This window comes from Cyprinus carpio, chromosome B25 (assembly GCF_018340385.1).
Source record: "Cyprinus carpio isolate SPL01 chromosome B25, ASM1834038v1, whole genome shotgun sequence".
Classification (NCBI taxonomy): domain Eukaryota; kingdom Metazoa; phylum Chordata; class Actinopteri; order Cypriniformes; family Cyprinidae; genus Cyprinus; species Cyprinus carpio.
In genome coordinates, this window is record NC_056621.1 from 23029664 (window position 1) to 23043315 (window position 13652).

General features: G+C 45.3%; 1 pseudogene; it reads right to left on the reverse strand.

Annotated features, from left to right (window-relative positions):
* Positions 1 to 2340: 2340 nt before the first annotated feature.
* On the reverse strand, positions 2341 to 13409 carry LOC122142469 (annotated as a pseudogene).
* Positions 13410 to 13652: the final 243 nt, after the last annotated feature.

Here is a 13652-nt window from a genome sequence, read left to right on the forward strand (position 1 = left end):
CAGTTGACACGAGTAGGATCAGGAATCAGCGAAGGGACTGTCTCATTAATCGCCAAACGACTGCTACTTCTCGGGACTCTCACTCTCTATTCTTGAGAGAGCTGCCAGTAGGCCTGGCGTCTTACACTTTATGTTCGCAGTCACCACTGCTGCTCTCTGGACAAATCAGTTTTCCTCATTTCTATCGAATGACGCGGCGAACCTGACGTTCTAGTAGGATCTCATGTAGACCTAACGTGCCTGAGAGCAGTGATTGGAACGATTGGTTGGCTACCTGTCAAGTCGAAATCTGAACGCAGGCACGATGACTGAGAGTAGTGCACGGCTCTCTTGTTTACTCTAATTTGAACAATAGGCTCTTTTAGATAATTGTCTTAGACTGTCACAAATCATGAACACGGTCCATATAGTCTAGCCGTCACTAGTGCAAAGCAAGGCTCAGTCCTCTAGTCTGAAGATGAAGACGTGAGCTACTGCAATTGCTAGCACGCTGACTAGCCTACTTCGTCATTCTTGTTTGATGAATTGCTCGATTCTATCGTCTACCGCCTTCAGTCGCTGTCTGGATCTCCGTCTGCTATGTCGTGCCATTGATGCCCCATAAGCGGAATGATCCACATGCAATTACCAGTTACCTGTGTTAGAATATCTCCGCTGACCACTCTTGTCTTCTGTAATCTGAGATGACTATGCGATCGTCTCAGTATCGCTACGACTCTCCTTATCGGCGTCTGGAACTTGATGTCATACTCGCGTGACCGTCTACAACTGCATGACTCGCGGTAGACTCTCAATGAGATAGTACCTGCTCGGGACCTCGGCTCTTCATCGTTAGCAAGTAGCATAGAATGTACGCTTCGCTGAGGTTTCTGAGACGTCTGCAACTAAGGACTGAGATAGCATCACTAGAACTTAGCGTGTACTTGCCGGCAGCGCTTCGAGACCGAGCCTAGCTAGAGCTAGGACCTGTATTACTGCCTTCGAATCTCTTATCTGCAGATTGAGAATTGCAGCTACTTCTTTAGATCGAAAGTAAAAATGATCCCCCCCCCCCCCGTGTTACGCAAAAAGCTGCCTGCGAACTCGCTCGTCTCATATACGTGCTAGAAATATCGATAGCTAGCACTTGTTAATTGAATACCGCTGGCGTGTCTGTGCAGGCGTTCCTTTTTTTTTTGTTTGTAGTGAGCAACGTCGGGTTCAAGTCTTCTATCTGAGAGATGAAAGCGGGACGCCGACTTCCTCGAAGAAGGATAGAGCACGCTCGCGGTGTATTGCGGTCTTGCCTCTGATCTTCCACGTTTCTAGCAAGATGGTTGCTTTCTCAGCGTTCGCAGGAGTGAAGGACAGGATATATCTTATTCTAATGTGGTAGTCTCGGTCTTGCGGGTGAGTCTGATATGAAGCAGACGTTCCAGTTGATTGGGATACTCTGCTGTAGCTGACTAAGGATAGGGCTCATGGTTATCTCTGAGTCTGAGCCCATTAAGCTCATTTGGAGATAAGAATCTCACCGTTGTGATACCAGGATGTAGCAGCTACGCCTTCTACCAAGGACTCTATGTATCAGGCAACGCTTGTCTCACCTATTATTGCAAACAATGCAGTGTCTACTACTGCAAAATGTAACCATGTAAACATTTGCTGCTGCAGTGTAAACTGACACTCTAGCTAAATTGGAGGCCTAGACGTGACTACATCGGACGCTACGAGTCTGTTCCCATTTCCGTAGAGCCGATGGAGATTCCTTTAGTGATCACGGCATGCTGATCTTTATGAGCACTAGCTGACCTGCCTCGTTGGCCGACATTCAGTTGTTCTACGCTGAAGTACTTGAGAGTGAAAGCCATGGTACCATTACGTTCATTTCAGTAGAGAGTATCGGCGTTGCCGGATCGTGAGATCGCTCTGCTTCACTGAGACTAGGTTCTCTGCAGATCTGGGATGCTATGATGAGCAATGCCCAGTGTTCGAAGTCATTGATCTATGACCTGCCGTACTAAGCCGAACTCTCGTTATTGGTTTCTCTAGTCCTTGCCTCCTAGATGCATAGCAGGCGTACTTCAGGAGGCTAGCTGAACGCGTTTGCATGTTTGAGACTTGCCGAGATAGAACTCTCTCGATTGGCGTGAGAACTTGCAGCAACAAGTGTGCTTGTGAGCGGTAATCGATAGTTAGAGTACCTGTCGAGCCTGGCTAGAACCTACTACACGGATCTACTTGTTCTTGCTATACTGTTACGATGTAGAGTCTGACGACAGTAGGGAGCAGGGCGAGTACGCCTGCTACGGGATTCTACGGATCTGATTGACCTTCAATGATGCACCCAACGCCTCGCACTCAGGCATATGAGACTCCAATTAGGTCATAGTCTGCAAGTGATACTGGCGGGGCCTGTGCCATTCCAGCTGCCAGATGAGCCACGACCATGCTGAGAGTGGGGATCTCAAGCACATTGCTGGCGTCTGGATCTGGGCCTGTCGAATTGATCATTACGGCTATTGAAGCAGCTCGATACAGTTTGCGCAAATTAAGAACGGCATGCCTACCAACCTGGGCGTCGCACATCTCTAGATTAACTCGTATTCCGACATTATAGATGATGTCGTATAATCTGGGCTTTCATCGTAATATACTAGCACCGACTATGAAGTCGAATGACGCTGCGTCTTCTATCTGCCCGGTGTCGGAGCTTCTGAGGATCTGCTAGAGCTGCAGTCTGGCCGCGTACCTGCGAACCACATCTGATTCCTCATGTCTATGAAAACTCCTGTAAATCTCTGCACCAAGAGGATTGCGCACAAGCCTGAGGCCACTGAATACTGCACACAGAGGCTGCTTGCATCTCATGACATCATACGTCTATGGTGTTCGAGCTTGAATAGTTGGCAGGCACTCATTTTTCATGTGAAAGTAATGACCCTATAATCCGACCTTCTGCGATCTGCCTCCGCGCTCCTTATACTCGACTATTCTTGATTGATTTTTTGTTCAGAATTGGGGAACATGGCAGCGTTGAGTACCCTAGGAGAGTGTTCGTGGCTCTGGAGCTCTTTGTCACTGGTCTTCTTAGTTGACTGAATACTGTCTTGATAAGTCGTACTACAATGCGATAGTTGCACTACTAGGTAACGCTTACCACTGAGTCAATAAACTAGGGGACCATCGCGGCTATTGATCTTAGAACCTGCATAGCGGCACGTGTTGGAGAACATCTACTGATCTGACTGATTACATGGAAGACCTCAGTAGCAATCAGGCCTAGGTCGAACTAGGAATAGTCAGGCCTTTGTAGATAACTAAGTTACCTGCTCTTGTGATCCTCCGTCTCTATGCTTAGATGTAACAGCACTGATGTCCTGAAGGGCTCTCTCCATGAGTGGCATTTTTCTCTATTATCTTTTATTTGATGACTATTCCGTTTTTTTTTTTTCTTTTCTTCTGGTCTTTTTACGTCTGTTATCATAGAGATCTGGTGCCCTTCCTGTCCCTGCTAAGCTGGACATCTAGGATCTCTAGCCCTCAAATATCCTTAATCTGAATAGTTATCGAAGCAGCACGTAAGTTGACAACTCTCCATGGACGGGTTGACGCGCTGTAGTGATATGTTGAGCACCTGCGTCTACATGGGCTCGTCTGTACGTAAGTCTATGGAGGTAGAGATTCAGGATGAAATACGACAATGGGGGCATCTGTGAAATTAAGAGCACAGTGCATGTTCCTCCTACCGGGATAAAGGACATGTCATGTCTTTGACGGGGAGCTATTCGATGAACTGCATAGCAGCGAACTGCTATCTGGCGTGGGACTGAGCACGTGTTATCCTTCCTGGACATCCGTAGTGGTAATGGTGCCGTAGGTTCGACAAAACTCACAGCACTGTACCCGGACGCAACGTCGATCTGATGGGCGCGGGACCGTCCTTCTTCTTTGCTTGTGTAGTTTGACCCTCGTCTGCTCGCTGGACCAGCGTGCCCACAGCGTTGTCCAGGTTAATGGTGGGGCAGAAGAGAGTGTGTTCCTCTCAAGTGGTAGTGTCCTCATGCCCACCGTACCAAAAATAACCAGGATGACTGCAGGAAACTAAACACCAGAATTGAAGTGTCACATCATCACAACAGCTATTTTCTAGTCAGAAAACACTCTCCAGCAAACAGGGTTTCTGCAGACTTCAGGAGCTACATTTAAGAATTCAAAATCTCAGTCAAGTTAAAGGAAGCCATTTAGGGCTGAGCGATTCTTCAGATTTTATTAATTCAAATGGTTATGTTTCACCACGATTTTTTAGAAATCAAGGAATAGCGATTTTGAATATTAATATTACCAAACACTAAATTAGACACTTTGATAACATGGTCAATGATCCAAACACACGTGATGAAGCAGAAAATATATCATAGTGCCATTCACTCAGACAGTGCTTGTGTTGAGGAAAAGATTGCAAGAATGAAGAGGAGTTTGACCTTCTTTTACACTTGAACAACAGTGTTTTCAGAAAGCCGATTCATGCAAGAGACATTTGCATTTTACATTCAGCAGATGCTTTTATCTAGGGATGCACCGAATATTCGGCCACCGAAAATATTTCGGTTTTTCGGCGAAAGATTATCAACGAAAAAAATCTGGCCGCAAATGTTTGGTGACGCAAAACAGAAAACAGCGACCTGACACATGCCCCCTGGCATAGCGCAGACCACGAGCTCCCCCGGGACATTCAATTCTAACCAGTGGGTATCTTAATAGAGAACCATTCTTGCCCCTTTGAGCAGCTAACTAAAGAGATCAGCTCCTCTTGATTGCATCTGTAGCGGACGTTATTCCTTTATCGCAACACTAAAGCGTCTCCTAAGCAAAGAGGTTGAGACGGACCACGGAGTGAAAAAAGAACCGTACACTTAAAGTCTGTCAGCACACGTTTCAATAAGATCTATTTGAATCCTCTGCACTTCGACTGTACTTATCCGCGTTATAAAGACATACTTGGTGTGAAAAATAAAGCAGCGCATGCGCGAGAAATGAATCCAGGCCGCGATGGATGCGGAGAAACCCGCGTGGAGACGGAGCAGTGCACGGAGAAGGCGATCAGAGCCGCAGAAAAAAAGACCTCATCTCTCTGCACCCTCGTTGTCTGGATATGTTCAGTGAAATTCTGCAAGAAGAAAAGTGCCTCAAATAATAAAAATACGTAGGCTATTCTGTTCTGAGGCTACTATCTATGTGACTATCAGATTGTAGCCAATATTGCTGCTAGAAATGTTTTTTTTTTTTTAAATTGATATAAATGTTATTTATGCCTGGCCCTATTTTAAATACACTCTCTCAAATCTTTCTCAAAATGTCAGGCAGGATGACAAGCTCAACCGCTCAACAGATAGATGGTATCTGTCTGAAGGTCCCATCCCCAGGAAAGTGAATAACACCTCTTGCCTAGATGGAGAAGTAATGCAGTTCTTGTAGTAGTCCCCTACAGAGAAAAATTCAAATGCACTTGACCTAAATGCAGCTTTGTTTTTATGAGAGACATTAAATTTTAAAACTTTCTGCAGGCCAGTAGGGCCTGTACATTATATTTTTTTTTTCAATGTACACATGAGTGGTGTCAAGTTAAACATTTTAGTGTTGAATTTTATTTTATACTCTGCATTGTTGCAATGTGCTAAATAAAATATTTGCATAATTTGTAATTAATTTATTCTTTGAAACTTTAATATTAATTTATGCAATTGCAATGCCTTGATTGTAGTAAAGTAGTACACAGGTCAATAGCCATAAATGCAATGGTACTAATAATTGGCATAATTTCTTTCGGTGTTTACGGTTTTCGGCCTTGGTTTTCCTCTTTTCGGTTCGGATCCAAGAATTTTCATTTTCGGTGCATCCCTACTTTATCCAAAATGGACTTACAGGACAATAGAACCAATCAAAATCAACAACAAAACGCAATGATATGCAAGTGCTATGACAAGTTTCAGGCCCTCCCTTCCTCGTTTACACTGCCAGTTACAAATGTGAACCAATACCCATTTTTTTTTGCTCATCATGTGGACACCGATCGGATCTGTTACACTATGACAGTGTAAGCACAAAAAAAGCCGCATGCAATTCGGATATTATTTCGAGAGATCAGTTTCAGGCCTCATTCATATGTGGAAATAAATCAGATATGTGCCACTGTCATGTAAACAGGCAGATCGGATTTTGAGGCATTGCGTACTGTATGTAATTAAAACTGCAACAATTTGGTACTTCTCCGTGGTTTAATGACGTCATATGTGACCCGTGCTGGCAAAATGAGTAAATTCACACGAGCTATTTTGAGCTACAGGCAAAAAAGGGAAAAATGCACCAAGTAGTAATTAAACATCTAAAGTTATCTTTATTTGTACATTTTCTGAGAGGATTAAACGTTACAGAGTAGCTACCTTTTCTCGGCTCGTGCTGACTGTCATCCGAAGTGCGTGCATTTAACAGCGCTTCTGACAGCGCACAATCCCAATAAATACACACATATACAGAATTACAGTATTTCAGAATTCACGCAAACCATAATCTGCTCTGTCTTAAGTGAACGCTTGGGGAACTGTTGGGGGAAAACATCTGATGTGTAACATTATATTAGATCTAGGGATGCTCATATTGACCGTTTAACCGTTAACCGAAAGTAAAAATTTTGATCCACGATAATACTATCAGTTAAACGGTTTAAAAACGTTTTTTTAAGTTCTTTTTTTTTAGTTTGCTGCATGGTTTAAAAATAAAATAGCCTACTATATAGCTTATATTTATTAACTCACGGAGCGTGTCGGCACGCGCAGCCACACACGTGACATGCCTGCAGAATTTTTTTTTTTTCCGAGCAAGGGAAGCAGAATGAAGCGAGCGAAAAGAAGCACTGTGTGGGATCATTTTAACAGAAAGGGCGACGAAGTTACCTGTAAATTATGCGGCGCCGTATTAAAATACAGCAGTAGCACAAGTACGATGCAGTACCATTTACGAAGCAAACACCCTAAAGCTTCGAGTGGTGAAGGGCAACAAACTTTGGCCTCCATGTTATCAGGGAGAAGATGCGATGCACGGCGATCTGAGGAGATAACGCAGAGAATCTGTTTCAATGGTAATTTTTGCACAAACGGAAAGAAGCCGCAAAAGCAAAAACTTATTTGAAATGTGTGCTGCTTTGGAGAAAGCGCTTCCCGAAGCTGGCAACTCTAGCGAGACGTTACCTGTCTATTCCCGGTACATCTGTCCCATCGGAGAGGGTGTTTTCTGCCGCGGGTCTAACTGTCAACAGGCTGCGCTCCAGACTGACCCCACATCACGTTGATATGTTGCTTGTTTTTAAATAAAAATTAGACAAGGTTTTGAGGTAGGGCTGCTATTTTTATTTAACGAAAAAATCTTAGTCTAACGAAAAAAAAAATGCCGGTTTTTGAAAGCTTCGTTCAAACGGATTCAGTGTTTTCTTTTTTGTCATCTTAATTTGTTAATTATTAAGTTTAAAAAATATATAGGCCTATTTTGTTTTTTTTTTGTATTCTTTATTCTATTTTTCTCTCACTGTCAGAAATGCTGCAGGTGCGTGGAAATTTTAAACTGAATCCAGGTTCTGTTTGTGATCTGTTCTGTATGCTGCTGTTTGCACTTTGCACGTTAAAATAAACCCTTTGATTAAAAAAAAAAAAAAAATTGTTTGTATTTTTTTAAAGGGTCACATATACGCGTCAATTTTATTTGTATTTAATGCCAATTCAATATTATAAGCTTATCAGTGTTAACGGTTAATAATCGATTAACGAGCGGCGGTTGTCGGTCGGGAAAATTAATCGAAATGAGCATCCCTAATTAGATCCATGCATTACAGTATAGGGTGTCTGTATTATTATCATAATGTTAATCTAACAATAAAAGAAAAGAGGGCATCACTCACTGCACTTCATTGAAACTGCTTTTGTAATTTTAATAATTTATTTGTAATGAACATACAAGTTATTTTTTACATTTGATTGTTTTTCGTACATGAATGCTTAGGTTTAGAAATAAAATGATAAAGGTAATGCATTTTTTGTTTCTTTTTAGTCTACTTGTACTGTATTTGTTTTTTTTTTTGTTTTTTTAATCGCTCATTGTGACTCATTTTGTCAGCACAAGTCACTTTATTCTCGTAAGGAAGCACACGTGGAGGCGGTAAACGACAACAGCACATGGGCGATGTTTCAGTCGGTATGGCAAGTGTAAACACATGAATCGGATATGGGTCACAATTGAAAGACCGTGTAAACGGACAGCATCGGATATAGGCAACAAATCAGAATTGGGCATCAAGACCTGCAGTGTAAACGAGGCCTTAGTGTAACAGAACACATAGCTAGGGATTTTTTTTTAATAAAATACAAAAACAGATAGAAAAAGAATATAGAAAAAAATAAAAAGAAGTAGTGCTCACTATTTGTCGAAGTTGATTCTGTGATGGTGCATCCCACCAGCATTACCACGACCTCCGGGATGCTTCCTGTGCTTGCCTAGATGAGAGAGAGAGCACGACATCAGTCTCTCACACACACACACGCCATCAGTCTCTCACACACACACACGCCATCAGTCTCTCACACACACACACACACTCAGTCTCATCACACACACACACACGACATCAGTCTCTCACACACACACACGCCATCAGTCTCTCACAACACACACACGCCCATCAGTCTCACACACACACACACACGCCATCAGTCTCACACACACACACACACGCCATCAGTCTCACACACACACACACACACGACCCTCAGTCTCACACACACACACACACACGCCATCAGTCTCACACACACACACACACGACATCAGTCTCACTCACACACACACACGACATCAGTCTCACACACACACACACACGACGGACACAGTCTCACAAAACACGCCATCAGTCTCACACACACACACACACACACACGACATCAGTCTCTCACACACACACACACGCCATCAGTCTCACACACACACACACACACGACATCAGTCTCTCACACACACACACGCCATCAGTCTCTCACACACACACACGCCATCAGTCTCACACACACACACACACGACATCAGTCTCACACACACACACACACACGCCATCAGTCTCACACACACACACACACGACATCATCATCTCACACACACACACACACACGCCATCAGTCTCACACACACACACACACACGACATCAGTCTCACACACACACCACACACGACATCAGTCTCTCAAAACACGCCATCAGTCTCACACACACACACACACACGACATCAGTCTCTCTCACACACACACGACATCAGTCTCACACACACACACACACACGAAATCAGTCTCACACACACACACACGACATCAGTCTCACACACGAACTCAGTCTCATCACACCTCTCACACACACAGAACAGACATCAGTCCTCACACACACACACACACGACATCAGTCTCACCACACAACACACATCAGTCTCACACCACACGACATCAGTCTCACACACTCTCTCACACACACACAACATCAGTCTCTCACACACACACACATCATTCTCACACCACACACCACTCACAACAGTCTCTCACACACACACAACACACATAGTCTCACACACACACACACACACACGACATCAGTCTCACACACACACACACGACATCAGTCTCCACACACACACACCGACAGTCCAGTCACACACACACACACACGACATCAGTCTCACACACACACCACACGACATCAGTCTCACACCACACACCACACGACTCATCAGTCACACACACACACACATCAGTCTCACACACACAACACACGACATCACTCACACACACACACACGACATCAGTCTCACACACACACGACATCAGTCTCACACACACACACACATCACAGTCTCTCACAACACACACGACATCAGTCTCTCACACACACACACACACACGACATCAGTCTCTCACACACACACACGACATCAGTCTCACACACACACGACATCAGTCTCACACACACACGACATCAGTCCTCTCTCACACACACAACCACACGACATCAGTCCCTCTCACACACACACACGACATCAGTCTCACACACACACACGACATCAGTCTCTCACACACACACACAACATCAGTTCACACACACACAACATCAGGTCTCTCACACACACACAACGACATCAGTCTCTCACACACACACGACATCAGTCTCACACACACACGACATCAGTCTCTCACACACACACACACACACGACATCAGTCTCTCACACACACACACGACATCATCTCTCACACACCACACACGACATCAGTCTCACACACACACGACATCAGTCTCTCACACACACACACACCACACGACATCAGTCTCTCACACACACACACGACATCAGTCTCACACACACACACACATCAGTCTCTCACACACACACGACATCAGAACATCCACCACACACACACACACACACACACGACATCAGTCTCTCACACACACACACGACATCAGTCTCTCACACACACACGACATCAGTCTCACACACACACGACATCAGTCTCTCACACACACACACACACACAACATCAGTCTCACACACTCACACACGACATCAGTCTCACACACACACGACATCAGTCTCTCACACACACACGACATCAGTCTCACACACACACACACACACACGACATCAGTCTCTCACACACACACACACGACATCAGTCTCTCACACACACACACACGACTCAGTCTCAACACACACCCACACACACACGACATCAGTCTCACACACACACACACACATCAGTCACACACACACACGACATCAGTCACACACACACACACGACATCAGTCTCTCACACACACGGACAGTCACACACACACACACACGACATCAGTCTCTCACACACACAACGACATCAGTCACACACACACACGACATCAGTCTCTCACACACACGACAGTCACACACACACACGACATCAGTCTCTCACACACACGACATCAGTCTCTCACACACACGACATCAGTCTCACACACACACACACATCAGTCTCACACACACACCACATCAGTCTCACACACACACACACATCAGTCACACACACACACACACATCAGTCACACACACACACGACATCAGTCTCTCACACACACGACATCAGTCACACACACACACACACACGACATCAGTCACACACACACACACGACATCAGTCTCTCACACACACGACATCAGTCTCACACACACACACACATCAGTCTCACACACACACACACATCAGTCTCACACACACACACACACATCAGTCACACACACACACACACACGACAGTCACCACACACACACGACATCAGTCTCTCACACACACGACATCAGTCACACACACACACACACACGACATCAGTCTCACACACACACACACATCAGTCTCTCACACACGACATCAGTCTCTCACACACGACATCAGTCTCTCACACACGACATCAGTCTCTCACACACACACGACATCAGTCACACACACGACATCAGTCACACACACGACATCAGTCACACACACACACGACATCAGTCACACACACACACGACATCAGTCTCTCACACACACGACATCAGTCTCTCACACACACGACATCAGTCACACACACACACACACACACACGACATCAGTCTCACACACACACAAACATCAGTCACACCACACACACGACATCACATCAGTCACACACACACACACACGACATCAGTCTCTCACACACACGACAGTCACACACACACACACACACACACGACATCAGTCTCTCACACACACACACGACATCAGTCACACACACACACACGACATCAGTCTCTCACACACACGACAGTCACACACACACACACACGACATCAGTCTCTCACACACACACGACATCAGTCACACACACACACACACGACATCAGTCTCTCACACACACACGACATCAGTCACACACACACACACACACGACATCAGTCTCTCACACACACGACATCAGTCTCACACACACACACACACACATCAGTCTCTCACACACCACACACACATCAGTCTCACACACACACACACATCAGTCACACACACACACACACACATCAGTCACACACACACACGACATCAGTCTCTCACACACACGACATCAGTCACACACACACACACACGACATCAGTCTCACACACACACACACACATCATCTCTCTCACACACGACATCAGTCTCTCACACACAGACGCATCAGTCTCTCACACACGACATCAGTCTCTCACACACGACATCAGTCTCACACACACACACGACATCAGTCTCACACACACACACGACATCAGTCTCTCACACACACACGACATCAGTCACACACACACACACGACATCAGTCACACACACGACATCAGTCACACACACACACGACATCAGTCTCTCACACACACACGACATCAGTCACACACGACATCAGTACATCAGTCACACACACGACATCAGTCACACACACACACGACATCAGTCTCTCACACACACACGACATCAGTCACACACACACACGACATCAGTCACACACACACACACACACACGACATCAGTCACACACACACACGACATCAGTCACACACACACACGACATCAGTCTCTCACACACACGACATCAGTCACACACACACACACACACACACACACGACATCAGTCTCTCACACACACACACACGACATCAGTCTCTCACACACACACACACACGACATCAGTCTCACACACACACACACACACGACATCAGTCTCTCACACACACACACACACGACATCAGTCTCTCACACACACACACACGACATCAGTCTCTCACACACACACACACACGACATCAGTCTCACACACACACGACATCAGTCACACACACACACTCTCTCTCACACACACACACTCTCTCTCTCACATACACACTCTCTCTCTCTCTCTCACACACACACACTCTCTCTCTCTCTCTCTCACACACACACACTCTCTCTCTCTCACACACACACTCTCTCTCTCTCTCTCTCTCTCATATATATATTCTTTCTCTCTCTCTCTCACACACACACTCTCTCTGTACTGACCGATGCGCCCGTGCCCGTGGCTGACGTGCCCGCGCAGCTTCCTGGTCTTGGACTTTTTGGTCGGCTGTGAAGAGAACAGAGTCGCTCACTGATCTGTATATGACTGTATTATCTGTAACATCTGCACCATACAGAGCGATGCTCACACTTAACCCCGCAGGGAACCACATCAACTAGTTATACAGCTGTTCTGACTCTACTTCGTGAAGGATTGCGAAGGATAATGTTTTAATCACACTCAGATAGCTCTTCGTGAACACCTACCATGGCGGCGGAGAACGCAAAAAGGAAGTTGTCCTGTGATCTCGCGAGATAATGTGTGTCGAGCGGGATCTCAGCGAGAGTGTGAGCGCCGCCTGCAGACTGGAGTCAGAACTACTGCTGGTAAACCCACGCACTTTTTCATACTCTGCTGACTTCGAGCATTATAACATCATCATCATTATTATAAACATTTTTTTCTCATTTAATCCAAAATGTCTAATTATGTACATATGCAGCATCATAGATTGAAAGACATTTAATAG